Below are 15321 nucleotides of genomic sequence, written 5' to 3'. Positions count from 1 at the left end.
CACGAAAACCACCATGATTTAAAATCCTCTAAAATAAGAATAACAAAAACCCATTTTAACAGTGTTTTTTGGATATCCTTTTTCCCTAGCTCTACGAAATTCCTGCCAATTACAATTCAAACTCAAATTTGATGGAACCATCAGATAATTCTGAGTTAATTAAGACATAATGATCTTATATCTAATTTTTCTGAGAGCATAATTTTTAACTTAAATGGCAAGGTCAAAGCTTCCATGTAACACTTGTTGAACATCACATTCAAGTGATTTATAAGTTCTAAAGTCTATAAAAAACACTTGAGCGCTTTTGAAATATTTATATTAATTGTGAGGAATGATGAGATTTTTTACAATCATAAGAGATATTTATTTGCTATTTTTCGAAAATTTGAAGAGAGCAATGGAACATGGCATTGTTTAAACTTGTAGCAAACTTCTCCCAATTGTTGAAATCTAAAGACAAAGGAAGTTAGGCTTTTAATCAATTTAGAAATCTAATCAATTTTGTGAAAATATAAATCTATCCAAAATAGGGAAATCTCCTTTGGAGCATTTTTCAATCATACACAAAATTTTGATTATATTTCAAATTTATGTTAAATAATTTCGAAATTTCGAAATTTATCTTTAAAGATTGAATCATTTTATTACACTATTAAATTGGTATATCTCAAATTTTTGTTAAACACTGTTGGCTCCCCGTTAATGGCGGTGTCGAAGGTCAACACTCCCCTTGTGTTTTGTGGCATGTGCTTAAATCTAGCGTTGCGTCTGTTTGCTAACACCTGCGGGTTTTGGTGTAGCGGCAATCGTGACTCCAACAAGTGGTATCAGAGCCAGAGGTCTTGAGTTCGAAACACACTGGGCTCGCGTTGGGGGGAGATTGTTGGCTCCCCGTTAATGGCGGTGTAAAAGGTCAACGCTCCCCGTGTGTTTCGTGGCATGTGCTTAAATCTAGCGATATGTTTGTTTACTAACACCTGCGGATTTTGGTGTAATGGCAATCGTGACTCCAACAAATACTTTCCAAATTTATCTTTTTACCAAAATTCTTTTGTTACAATATTAATTTAAAACCTTGAAACCTATACAATTATATATTAAAATCTATATTCATATTTTCTTTCGAAGAACGTCAATTAGTATATTTACATCACAAAAAAGTGTCAATCGCTATATTTACAATATTTACAGCGCAAGTGTTTCTTCATAAAGCTATATCTATTGAAATGGTTTGTTGCTCCAACCTTGTCAACACTTGCTACTTCTTTATTAAGATCATCAAACTCAAACTTCCACTAAAATAATCAAACTCAAACTTCCACTAAGCACTTTGATTTTTTCGTTGCTATTAGCACAAAATTTACAATCGATTTAATTAATTACCTTGAACTTACACTTGATGTAGAATTAGGCATCCAACTTTATGGTTAGTTGATGCACAAAGTCTACAATCAACATAAAAAATATATAGAAACTAGACAGAACTTGTAACCAAAATTAAAATACAAACGGGTTGTTTTTTAAAATCTAAAAAGCCTCTGAACTTGGAAAAATTGTGAGATCTAACAAATCATTGAAGAAAGAAGCTCAAATATCTGGATCTCTCTTTTCGCTATGCTTCCACGACTTTTATATCCATATAAGTTACCCTCTATTATTTCCCTTCACTGTTGTTGCTCCTGCGTGTGTGTATACCGTCATCGATTCATTGATTTTTTTAAGGTTATTTCATTGCATTTCCTTATACGACAAATGTTCAATTACCCCTGCTAAATTGTGCATCAAATGTACATTTATAACAATTCAGCCTGTTCTTCCATTTTAAGGACTAACCAAAAGCTCTATTGCTTCTTTCTTTTCTTAAACAAACAATGTGTGTAACATGTGCCAAAGTCTATAGTCTTGTGAACACGGATGGCGTGTAGGTTGGTCATAGAAATAAATATGAGGTTAAACGCAGCGGCAACACGAATATGATAATTGGAATTGAATGAAACAAGAATCGTGAAAAAGAATCATTGGACCAACTCAGATGTGCAAAAATGAATGTATGTGTTTATATTAAAAAAGAAAATGAATGTAAGTGTTTATATATAGAAAATTGGAGAATTCAGGGTTCCCACTACTTGATGATCAAAATATAGGTCGGAGTCATTTTAAAATCCAACTCTCAAGTTGGGTCAGAGGGTTGTTATCAAGGTTTCTTTTTTATGGCAGTCATCCCTCACCTCATCTACACTAATTTTTTGTCTTGCAAAAATGTCTGAGATGTACTATCATCACACTAATATCATCTTGAGATTTTCTGGTTACTGCTACTTCTACAAGCTTTTTGCAAGCAGCTATAGGGCCTCCTCCTAATGGTGTCAAATTAGGCTGCTTCTCGACGCAGAAAGGCCTGGCAATATCCACTGCTTCCTGATTACTTACTTTATTCCACATCCCATCTGATGCCAAAATTAAAAACTCACAATCAGATGTAATTTCAATCTTTCTCGTCTCTGGTTCAGCGGTTATCCATTCTTTCAAGTGTGAATCCCCTATTGCCCTAGATACAGCCAGAGATCCCTGAACTCGCCAAACTCCATGGCGGAGGTCCACAATTCCACCCAAATTCTCTATCCGTTGTCGCTCGTCCTCCCTTCCAGCTTGATGATCACATGTAAGTGCTTCAGAAGATCCGTTTCTGCTAATAACTACTCGACAATCCCCAGCATTGGAAACCACTAAGTTACCATCTATAATCAGAGCAGTTGCACAAGCAGCACCGCCGCTGGCATTCTGCTTCAAAAACTCTGCGTCTGTTTTTAGGTACCCAGCTCTAACAGCTTCTTCGAGAAGGTTCTCTGTTTCGTCTTTCATGCCCAGCATAGCATCCACAATATTGTGCCCAATATTTTCGGCAGCGAAATCTGAAGCTTTCCGACCGCTATGACCATCGAAGACGCCGAAGAAGGCCTGTTTGGAATCGCCATGAACATTGAGAATCGCCTTGTGGGTGTCCTCCATCAATTCTCGCCGACCCTTTTTGGTTGAAACCGCATAATGAAGACCCTGCACATTGACCTCCATCGCCTGCTCTACTGCTGAGAACAGCGAACCTATGCCGGGCAACTGGGGCGGAATATCCAGCCTCTGCGGGCGTTTCCTCTTTAGTAAAGGCGAAGGGCACTTGCGGGCAATCGAACCATTCTCCTCCGGGACAGTGACACTGAGAGAGACCACCCTCATGACCGGACTCTTCCCGCTGTCGCTCCACAGAATATTCTCGCTTCTGTTAGTCAGCACAGGACTCAGCCCATCGCGCACAAAACTATCCTGGATCTCGCTGGTACCGGGCGTTTGGAAACTACGATTCCAATGGGAACTTGCCCATACTCCAATGTCAGAATTGCGTATAGAGGGGGACTTGCAGGACCCCAAGAGCGAGGGGGAATTCCCTGCTACAAGGCGGGCCATTTTCACAATCTATGGATGCTGCTGCTACTGTTGATGGTGGTGGCAAAGCTTGTTGTTGCTTTCGGAAATCTTAAGCAGCAATGAATAAATCCCCCTTTTTGCAGCTTTCCCTGTCTGTTGTTACAATTGAATTGAATGTCTCGCTCCGAGATCGGCAGAGGCTGTGGATCGTAGGTGCTCTACTATGAGTATTCATATTGAACTCGAGCGTTGAAATCGAATCCAAATTCCAGTTGTGTCGTTGGTCAACACCCCCAGTACGCGAATCCGCCACGGAGATGTGAATTACAATCCGTAATACCAGCGTCTCTGCGGTGGAATAGGATGGAATCCTTACTGCGTTTCCTTAGTGAGATGACGTATCACATGAGAAGAGGAAGGGCTTTGTTAGGGCAGACGCATTTCTTGATGGCACGTTGCAAGCGCTCACGTTGTCGCAGTTAATACTTGGGATGCTTCCATCATCAATGGCAGCTGTCTTTCCACGTCGAACCTTCCGCGTAATCGCCTCGTGAATCGTGATCACATCCTTCTCTACCCGGCATCATCAAGAGGTAACAGAAGTTTATTAAATTTAATGTTCACCATTTTATAAGATTCTTAATTTAATGATAAGATCTCCCATACATAGAAACTTTTGATGTATTAAAATATTATTGTATGACTTCTCTTAATACATTGAGACCAAATCATGATAGTTGCAAGGTGGAAAAGCTTGTCGCATAAGAAACCACACTTGTGAAAGCGTATCTTCATCATAACAAAAGGAAATCATTACACATCAACATTGAAACATTAAATCTAGGGAGAGCCCAACATGCGGATGCATTGCTAAAATGTTTATGAAGTTGTCGTTGAGCCTTCACTTTTTTTTGTTAGCCATTTATGAAGGATCAGGTGAAAGCTATCCATTGGGTTCAAGTGAGGTCTCCTTTCCAAACACTTAGATATGCGAAAGCATGGGTTATGAACATTTTGGTTTGCCAATACCATTAAAAATGCAAAAAATATTTGTGTGAGAGTACGAGTAGTGAGCATGTTGGGACTCTCCGTGATTAACTAAACGTTCATAGTTAACCTTTGCTTCCAAAAGTCTCAAGATTTGCGCGTTGCAAGAGAGGGTGCAGAGTGGAAAGCATGTTCTGATTGTCTACCCGCAAATTCCGAGAAGAACGTCTTCTACAAGCAGGACGAGGCGCCATGAGGACCAATAGGAACGAGCTTGTACTTACATGTGGAGAGGATGCCATCACCATCCATTGTGCCTTGTCTTTTGAAGCATATGTTCACCGAACAAGAACAGCTGGCGTCAGGTAACGAGTATGCATTCATGTGAACAAGAACAGCTGGCGTCAGGGAACGAGTGCGCGTAGGCAGGTGCACTGAATTCCATTCCAGAAATCGTGGTCGCCCACCGTTTCGATTTTGAATAAAAATTAGATTTTAAATTTGAAAATTAAATTTATAAAAATATTCCATCGCCTTTTTTTGAAGTATTTTCCTCTATCGGTGCGTTCAACATTGACATATAGAATGCAGGATTTGACAAGTAAATCTTTTGAAATTTTGGGCTTCTAGTTAAACTTCGGTTATGTAGTTCGATCGCCAAGGATGCAGAACCCAATGCATGGTAACTGGGTAATCTCCTTCCATATTATTAAAGACGGATATGTTCTTGCCATTCACTTCCATCTGATGTTAGTGTTAATGAAAAATCCTGGCGTTGAGGTGGCCAAGGGACACCTCAGTCTTCTTGTCTTGGTAATTGTGATTTTGGTTTTTAACATGGTAAATGTAATAGTGATTTTGGTTTCTAAGTCAATTATCCAATTGTAAACATATACAAATCCATCTTTTTACTGCAGATGGACAAATTCACATATATAAAAAAAAATGCAAATTCACTCATGGCCCAGATCATTCTTATTTAACGTTGGAAGAACAAATTCACTTAATTAACCCAAAAATCCATTAATCTCCTGTTTTATATGTATATTTATAAGTGGGAAGCACGATATTAATACTGTGTATTATTTTTATTTGTATGTTAAATAAATAATAAGAAAGACAATGTTGCTCATTTGAAACTCTAATAAATATAAAAACAAACCATTGTCAAGATGCATAATTGATCTTGAAATCGAAGTTTAGTTGCAGTGTTGAGTATATCATTATACACACAAGTAAACACACCAAAAAGTTAATAAAGTGTCTCACTTTTACAATATAAAATATTAAAACAAATATTGAACTTTAACATATTATCGTACAAGTATATTAAAAAAAATTGATGAATCACCAAAATTTAACCCATTGAAATTTGAAGCGAAAAAGCTCTAAATAATTTTATTTTCATATTATGTATTTAATTTATTTATGAATTTTAATATGATATTTACATAAAAACATATAAATCATTCTAATTATTTAAGAGTGGAATATTATTTATATATAAAAGTATTTTTTTAATGGAGAGGTTATTGACTATCAATTACATATGAAATGAATAATATGATGGAGATTTATTCCATTCACATTTTCTATGTGTTAATGTTTAAACATAGTTTTAATGTGTTATGTTAATGTTTAAACATAGTTTTATTGTGTTTCAACATTTAACGTACTACCTACTATGCATTATGGATATAATTAGTCTCCTCTGTGCTATCACATCCATATAAATTAAATCGTTTATAAATGTAAACATGCATCAATTCATAATAAACCTAGAAGACATTTATTTCATGAGACATTTCATATTATCAAAGTAAATAATAAATAAATAAATAACTAAATTATAATTTAATTTTAAATTATTGTTGTTATTAATTATGAAAAGATTCAATATATAAGTTTAGCCTATATATAAACACGCAACAAGATTCTTAACCTTGGAGATTTAATCTCATGGTAATTCTTAATGTGTAAATAGAATTTATTACAGTACCATGAACCAATACTATGTCTTATCAATACCACATAACCAAAAATCCTAACTCACTTAATATGACGTAGTGATGACACTCAGTACTTGAAATTATTTATGACGCCTTTCACACTCAGTGTATGTAGATTTGCATGCAATTTAAGTCATGGGATATGTACATTTAATGAACAATTTTAGAAAAGCCACTGTAAATTGGTATGTAATTTTTTTTCTATTAATTGAATGATCAATATTTACTATGTCAACTTAACATATTCTATAAAATAATTTAAACTTTATATATTAAAGAGTATTATGATAATATCATTAATTTCTATATTCAAGCTTTTGTGATCCATAATAAATTAAACAAAGTCTTTTAGTAGAAATCACATGAGAGAAATTTTTGGCCTCCCAAAAGACTTTGTTTAATAACATTAATATTATTTAATAAAATAGTACATAAAACACCTTCTACACAAAATCAAGTATCTAAAAATATAAAATCTTAATACACATTATTGAAAAAAAAAATTATACTAGCATTTGCACCAGATGTTGCAAAGAAAACGCCGTAAGGCATAAAGTGCGGAAATCCATTATCCATGTAGTGTGTGCATTATTCAACAAGGTGGATCTCTCTAAATTTGTTGCAAACATTTATGTTGTTGCATTGCTAATTTATTTAGAAACTACTACTACCTCCTCTTCTTGGAATATTAAATTTCTTATCACCCCATGATGACAATCCCTCTAATTATTGGCATCACAATTTTTGCACTTTAGTGGCTTTACCTTCAACCTAAAGAAACATGAATTTAAGTCACTCCATTATAAAGAAATTACTAAATTGCTATTTATCAGATTTTGAGTAAAAACAATTAATAACTCATATTTACAACACTTTAAATATTTACAACCTATTAAGTCTTGTATTTATAACTCATATTTATAACCCTTTAAAATGAAACTAACTATCTATATTTTTATTAATAATAAAAGAATATTCTTTATAAATCTAACACTCACATGCTACTCTTATATATTTATCTTATATTTAATATTGAGTGTAAATCATAATATGACTCATCACAAATTATTTTTTTGCGATTCAGAAGGTCACAAGCAAAGGCAGCAACTCTACCCCAAGATTTCTCTAGGTGTTTCTCTATCCATTTTCATTATATTCAAGCACAATACTGAAAAATTATTTGAAATATCTCTCTACGAGGACTATTACAAACCTTCCAACTCAATGATCTGTCAATTTGACCTACCCATTTCAAAGAGGAGAAACGCCTTACGGCGTAATTAAACAACATTATTACCCCGCCAAAATTACGCTGATATTTTCATCGATAGCTTTAAGTTAATGAGGTTTGAAGCATGAACGATCAACTTCCAAGGTAAGGCTTCCGACAAGGTGTTTGGGAGAAGCTTTAATGCACATTACTCTCCTTGTCACAAGCAGATGTTTGCAGAGAAAGCGACTTTTGGAGCTAAGTTCAATCATAGTGGCTATATATAGATATTGAATATCTCTGGGACGAACAGATCTGATGGAGAGCAATTTGGAGAAGCGTTTTTGCCATAATAAGGCCGAATATAAGAGGTTTGATTTGTTCCATCCATGTCCATGGCTTATGTAAACAACAATGGTTTTAGCGGTACATTTATTGTACCCAGCAAGCCCCCCAGAAAGGAAATATCATTGGCAGTTGCACTGTTAATCCTCGGCACCATCGTCATTGCCATTGGCCTCTTCATGTTCTCTCAGCAAATCGGTGGTGACAGAACCCATGGTTTGTCTATGATTTTTATTCGGAAATAAAGCATTTCATTTTTCTTCTATTTCTCAAATCTGTTTTTGGATTTTTTGGCCTCTTATATCGGTGTTGCCTTACTGCTGAAGATTGAGGGTTATATCTGATTTTATTTTTGTGGGATTTCTATTTATTGTTGTTCAGGTATGTTGTTTGCATTGTTGGGAACAATCCTGTTTGTCCCAGGGTTTTATTATTCGAGAATTGCAGGGTACGTGTACAAGGGCTACGAGGGCTTCTCTTTCTCAAACAATCCAGCAGAGCTTCTAATGTCGGGCTGTGTAAGGCCAGGATGCCCTTTTTGCTGCTTTTTTTTTTTTTTTTTTTGGGTAAAACAAGGGACACATTGTACCAGAAGACATATAGGGATTCCGCAGAGGATTCTGTTAAGGTTAAAGTCAAATAACTATGAGTAAAATTCATAGGTACTTTTTTGAAGTACTTATTCTATTTCAAGAAAGATCATTCTATTGTACTAAGCAGTGTGAAATGACCCCGCTTAAGTAAATACTGTGTTAGTTCGAATAAGTTTGATAGAATTTAAAATAGGCCATGAACTACTAAGATTTGGCAGAGCTTTATGAATGTTCAGTTAAGTTAGCAGGCTGTTGTCCAGAGGCACAGTTTCAAAGAGAAAATGCCATCTGAAATGAACACTATTTATTTACTTGTGGAAAATAACCATTAAATAGTCCAATTGAGAGGCAAATGCCAGTATGCAGCCTGCATTTTTTATTATCAAAAGAAGTTAAAGCTTGTTATGCATACCAAATGACAAATACTAATCATTCACATCGCAATAAGGGTTGGAAATTAATAATTCTGGAGGCACCAAATACAAGAGTTCAATACAACGATAAAGCTTATTGATAAACGCAGGGTAGCATTGTCATGCAGGGAACACCAATCACCCATTTGCTACATGAGTTTCCAAAGCATCACTGGACTCTGGCATGATTAGCATTCAACTTGCATTTTACGAGATAGTAAAGATACATGGACAGGGTATCTCTAGAACATGACATCATGCCCCTGAGTAACAAATCTAAATGAAATCTGTATAAACAAAACAAATACATTTCCAACTGGCTTATCACACATTTCCTTAAAATTTGTGATAGACAACCTACCATAAACAATCCAAAACTCAAACTGGACTGGCCGATCTCTTATATCTAAACAAGACTGGGGACTTGAGGCTGTTGTGAAAATTACTGCATACACATTCCATGACAACCTATACTACAAACTTTCAAATATAATCTCAAACTTTCAAATATAATCTGAGCTCCCATATCCCTCTCAAGGAATTATAAGTTTTTCTCCAGCATAGATGGTGTCATCAGTGTACTTATTTGCAGATTTTATTTGATCAACTGAAACCTCAACTCAACCAAGGAAACAAAACTAGTTACACAAGTCTTATACAATGGATAGAAGGGAACAAGATGGCAACTTTAGTTTCACATGCATTCAAAAAGCTGAACAGCAACTACGCTAATAAATGCTCTACAATAAGGTGGAACAAAGAATAAAGATACTTGATAAATAGAGTCAAACCACTCACCAAAATACAAGAGTTCAATACAACGATAAAGCTTATTAATAAACGCAGGGTAGCATTGTCATGCAGGGCACACCAATCACCCATTTGCTACATGAGTTTCCAAAGAATCACTGGACTCTGGCATGATTAGCATTCAACTTGCATTTTACGAGATAGTAAAGATACATGGACAGGGTATCTCTAGAACATGACATCATGCCCCTGAGTAACAAATCTAAAAGAAACCTGTATAAACAAAACAAATACATTTCCAACTAGCTTATCACATATTTCCTTAAAATTTGTGATAGATAACCTACCATAAACAATCCAAAACTCAAACTGGACTGGCCGACCTCTTATATCTAATCAAGACTGGGGACTTGAGGCTGTTGTGCAAATTACTGCATACACATTCCATGACAACCTGTACTACAAACTTTCAAATATAATCTGAGCTCCCATATCCCTCTCAAGGAATTATAAGTTTTTCTCCAGCATAGATGGTGTCATCATTGTACTTATTTGCAGCTTTTATTTGACCAACTGAAACCTGCACTTAACCAAGGAAACAGAACCAGTTACACAAGTCTTATACAATGGATAGAAGGGAACAACATGGCAGCTTAGTTTCACATGCATGAAATGAACACTGTTTATTTACTTGTGGAAAATAACCATTAAATAGTCCAATAACCATTAAATAGTCCAATTGAGAGGCAAATGCCAGTATGCAGCCTGCATTTTTTATTATCAAAAGAAGTCATATTATGCATCTCTTGTTAAACCATGAAATGCATCTGACATTATTAAACAGTAAGTTAGAAAAATGCACCTGCCTATTTTAATTGCATTTATATTTGATAAATATGCTTACCAATGAAAAATTAACAATTTAAGATTGTACAGATTATTGCAGAAAACATTTAACAATAACTAATTTGAACCACAGCTGACACCCGTAGAATCCACTGTTATCAGAACCAGATTTAAAAAATTATGATATTGGGTTTAGCAAGTTGCATTCACCATTAAATATATACAGGAGCGAACCTGTGAGATGATCAGGATCCAATTTTCATTTTTATAGAGATTAATTTTATTTCAAATTTATTGGGTTAATAATTTCAATATTCTAAAATTTATAATAAAAACAACCACTACAGTAAATTAAATATTTTTTCTAATTCAATTGTGTTAGATTACCAATTTTCCTAATTTAAACAATTTTCCAAAATTTGTAACCAAAATGGAAAAGGAAAATAACCAAGGATTAATGAATTAACACACCAAAACTCAATAATTTGAAGAGCTACAACGTTTTATGTAGTACTATAGGTTTATAGCTTGATTTAGAAAAGTAACATTTAAAAAAATTTAAAACAAGAGACATGCGATATAGAAACTTAGATTGAAGCACAGTGTTGCATGGTTCTTGCTTATGTCTAATGTTGATCCCACAACTAAAGCGGATCTAAGTAGTCCACAACAATTGGTTCTTGCTTATGTCTAATGTTGATCCCACAACTAAAGTGGATCTAAGTCGTCCACAACAATTGAGCATGGGCTCGTTCCAGAGTACCCTTTTTTCAAGATAAGTAACCTATTATTAGGATTTGCAAACGTGAAGGAGGATACCAAACGATACAAGGTGTTCAAGGGTGACATAAATACCCTCAACCATAACAAATGTAATTTTTTTCAATATAATTAATATTTATATATATATATATAAAATGTGTATACATGTGGTAGTTAGTTGTTGTATCTATATGTGATAATTTTGAAAATAAGATATAAAAATTAAAACAAAAAACTAAATATATTTAGTTAAATATCAAATTGATATTTATAAAACATTTTATTTACTACTCATAACGTTCCTCCACATAAAAAAAACTTAATTAAATAATAAAAATCTACTCTACTCACTTTTGGTTACAGAGCTTAAAGTGTGTATCATTGCCTGCAACTAGTAGGCCACCAAATCTGTTCCCCATTTTTTATTACCGGCCAAAAAGTGTCTTCGTTGGGACGTTGACGATGGCAAGGGCAGTACGCATTCAGTGCATTTTATGTTGTTTTTTCTTTTCTAAAATTTTATATTGCTGACAGTGCACCGGGACAGCTTAATTTGATTGCCTATTCCATAATTGAGTGCAGTGATAGTAGTCGTTGTGAAAGCATGATACACTTTGAACGTTTCCTGAAAAAATGGCCGATCGACCAGAAAGCTGTTTCGCTCTTCTCTGAACCGAATCTTTGTTTGTTACACGCTCCCTTCCACATTATATATATATGACGAAACTCCCGGGCAGATGATGAGGGCTTGAGATCTCTATCTCTGGAAGCTTGTCATTCCAAGAAAGCTCGGTATTTTGCTTGACATGATCTGCAGCCATCTTTTTATCTTCTGGAGGAAATTCTACGTTCGTTGGGTCCATTATGTGGCTAACCATTGAAGCCATCAGAATTGTGCTCCAGTTAGAGATATCCCATTCGGGAGGATTTGATTGGAGCGATAACGGTTTGGAAAGGGTACACGAAGCCGGATCTGTTATGTCTGAAGACTCACAAAGGCTTGGAATAGAGTCAGCGGGATCCAGAAGACCTTTTGTTTCGAAGATATCGTCTACATTGTTTAGATCTTCTGAGAATTGGTAATATCAATCAGCTCGGAATTCCTGCCAAAAAAAATAAATAATGAGGATGTAAGGTACTCAACTAACAATATATTAATGTGATAATGTGATGGATCAGGAAGACATTTTTATAATTAATTAGAAATATAGAAGCTGTATGGTTTAAGATATCAATTTAATTATAAGTTCTAGTTCATGAAATTTCAGTAGTGCTAGTAACTTTTTCGTTCAAATCGCAACAACTAACCTGGACACCGATTCCAGCCCAGGAATTGCAGCCTGCACATCAGTGCAATACTCCAGAATACTTTGCCAAAAGTCCTGCTCAGCCATATCTTGATTATAATCCAATTTAACTACTTCTGTAATCTTTAGATATTTAACGAGTAGATTTTTCTCTCAAGTTCAAGCTGGTCAGGTTAATGCATAGACCTCTTTGATACAACGCTCAAAATCTACATGAATTATGGAACGGTATAGTTCAGTGGTTTTCTCTGTCTTTGCAGCACGTATAGTGAGAACCATAATTCAAATAGTTTGGAAACCCGATGGTCTTTCCACTCTTCTCCTCTCAGCTGTAGCCATGTCTCCATATATAATATCATGTGAACCAACGAAAGAGCCCAAGAGTCAGGTGAATTGAACAAATCACCAAAACAAATTTTTACAACTTCTGATATCCGTTTATTATCTTTATTAGAATTAAATTAAAATTAAAAAGAAATAAGCTATCATAAGCGAACTGTCTGTATTGTACAGGCTTGGATTCAACAGCAAAGCTTCCCTGCACACGTGCTGTATCTAGATTGCTAGTTCTTACGACATCATTGCTACCCCGGAGAGATGTTAATCGCTGGTTGGCACGCTAAAAACAGATGGTAGGTGAAAAAAAAACCTGAGAAATAGACAACCCGATCTTCTTACGACATCATTGCTACCCCGGAGAGATGTTAATCGCTGGTTGGCACGCTAAAAACAGATGGTAGGTGAAAAAAAAACCTGAGAAATAGACAATCCGATCGAAGTCTAACATTTTTCACCGACGATCTAATGGCTGGAGTTTATTCCATCGTCTAACAATCGATCTAAGGGTGCATAACGAGACACCGCGGCATGGTGGGGAGTTTCTCTCAGAAGGAACGCCTGACGGCGTAATTATATATAAAATTTTAAAAATATATTAATTTTTTAATTAAAAAGAACAAAAAAACAAAACATATTATTTCTTAAACAAAAACTATAAAATAGCCATGTTAAAAAAAAAAAAAAAAAACGTGACATTGGCATTATATAGCTTTACTTAATCTAAATAATTATTCACAAGAAAAAACAAAAATAAAAAATTCTAATAAATAAGTTAAAAGTAAAAATAACCTTTCAAATTTCAAAAATAAATCTATAAAAATATTCAAAAATATCTTTAAGTATTTTCCTATGAGTATGGTTGACACATCGACAGTTACATTCAAGAAATATCAATAATAAAGTCTAAATGAGAACAGCTGCTGGCGTCATCAAAAGCAGTGCGCGTAGACCGCCATAAGGGCAAGGGTTAAAGGATCTGGTCAATGTTGAGGAGGTGAAACGCGAGCGGGTTGAAATTCAGGTGGCGGGTGCAGGTTTTTGCCGAATTTGAGAGAGCTGTATAACCATAAAATTAAAAAACTGATATTTAAAAAAACATTATTTAAAAAACTGATATATAGAATCTTTAACTTACACAAAACCCATTTTTAAATTTAAAAATAAAAAATATTTTTTTTCATAAATTAAATTTAACTATACAAATTATACAAATTTTTTAATCATAACGTATAATTTTATATATTTAATTTTTTAATAATTATCATATATTACAATTTTTAATCAAATAAAAAATAATTATACTTGGTCACCTCTACAAAATTGTAAAAAATATTTATCACAAAATTAATCACCATCATGGGAGGCCCATCTCTTTATCATTCTTTTTATTTTGCTATGGAATTTCTATAACTACACAATTTTATGGACTAACCAAAAGCTCCATTGCTTCTTTCTTTTCTTTAAACAATCAATGTGTGTAACATGTGCCAAAGCCTATAATCTTGTGAACACCGATAGCGTGTAGGTTGGTCATATAAATAAATATGAGGTTAAACGCAGCGTCAACACGAATATGATAATTAGAATGGAAAGAAAGAAGAATTGTGAAAAAGAATCGTTGCACCAGCTAAGATGTACAAAAATGAATGTAAGTTATATATATAAAAAATGGAGAATTTATGCTTCCCACTACTTGACTATAAAAAATGGAGAAGTTATGCTTCCCACTACTTGATGATCAAAATATAGGTCGGTGTCATTTTAAAATCCAACTCTCAAGTAACTTGGGTCAGATGGTTGTTATCAAGGTTTCTTTTTTATGGCAATTACTCCTCACTTCATCCACACTAATTTTATGTCTTGCAAAATTGTCTGAGTTGTACTATCATCACAGTAATATCATCTCCTGATTATCATCACAGTAATATCATCTCCTGATTTTTTGGTTACTGCTACTTTTACAAGCTTTTTGCAAGCAGCTATAGGGCCGCCTCCTAATGGTGTCAAACTAGGCTGTTTCTCAACGCAGAAAGGCCTGGCAATATCCACTGCTTCTTGATTACTGACCATATTCCACGACCCATCTGATGCCAAAATTAAAAGCTCGCAATCAGAGGTTATTTCAATCTTTCTAGTCTCTGGTTCAGCACCTATCCATTGTTTCATGTGTGATTCGCCTATGGCCCTAGACACAGCTAGAGACCCCTGAACTCACCAAACCCCATGGTGAAGGTCCACAATTCCACCCAAACTCTCTATCCTTTGTCGCTCGTCCTCCCTTCCAGCTTGATGATCACATGTAAGGGCTTAAGAAGATCCGTTTCTACTAATAACTAC

General features: G+C 34.8%; 1 pseudogene; it reads right to left on the bottom strand.

Moving 5' to 3' along the window:
- Window positions 1-2058: 2058 nt before the first annotated feature.
- Window positions 2059-4184, bottom strand: LOC149203019 (putative protein phosphatase 2C 53 pseudogene; annotated as a pseudogene).
- Between the last annotated feature and the right edge of the window lie 11137 nt (window positions 4185-15321).

This window comes from Pinus tabuliformis, chromosome 2_1 (genome assembly GCF_031772625.1).
Source record: "Pinus tabuliformis cultivar Carrire ecotype Pingquan chromosome 2_1, CPIR1, whole genome shotgun sequence".
Classification (NCBI taxonomy): domain Eukaryota; kingdom Viridiplantae; phylum Streptophyta; class Pinopsida; order Pinales; family Pinaceae; genus Pinus; species Pinus tabuliformis.
Note: the sequence above shows the minus strand (reverse complement) of the source record. Positions and strands in the feature narration are given on the sequence as shown.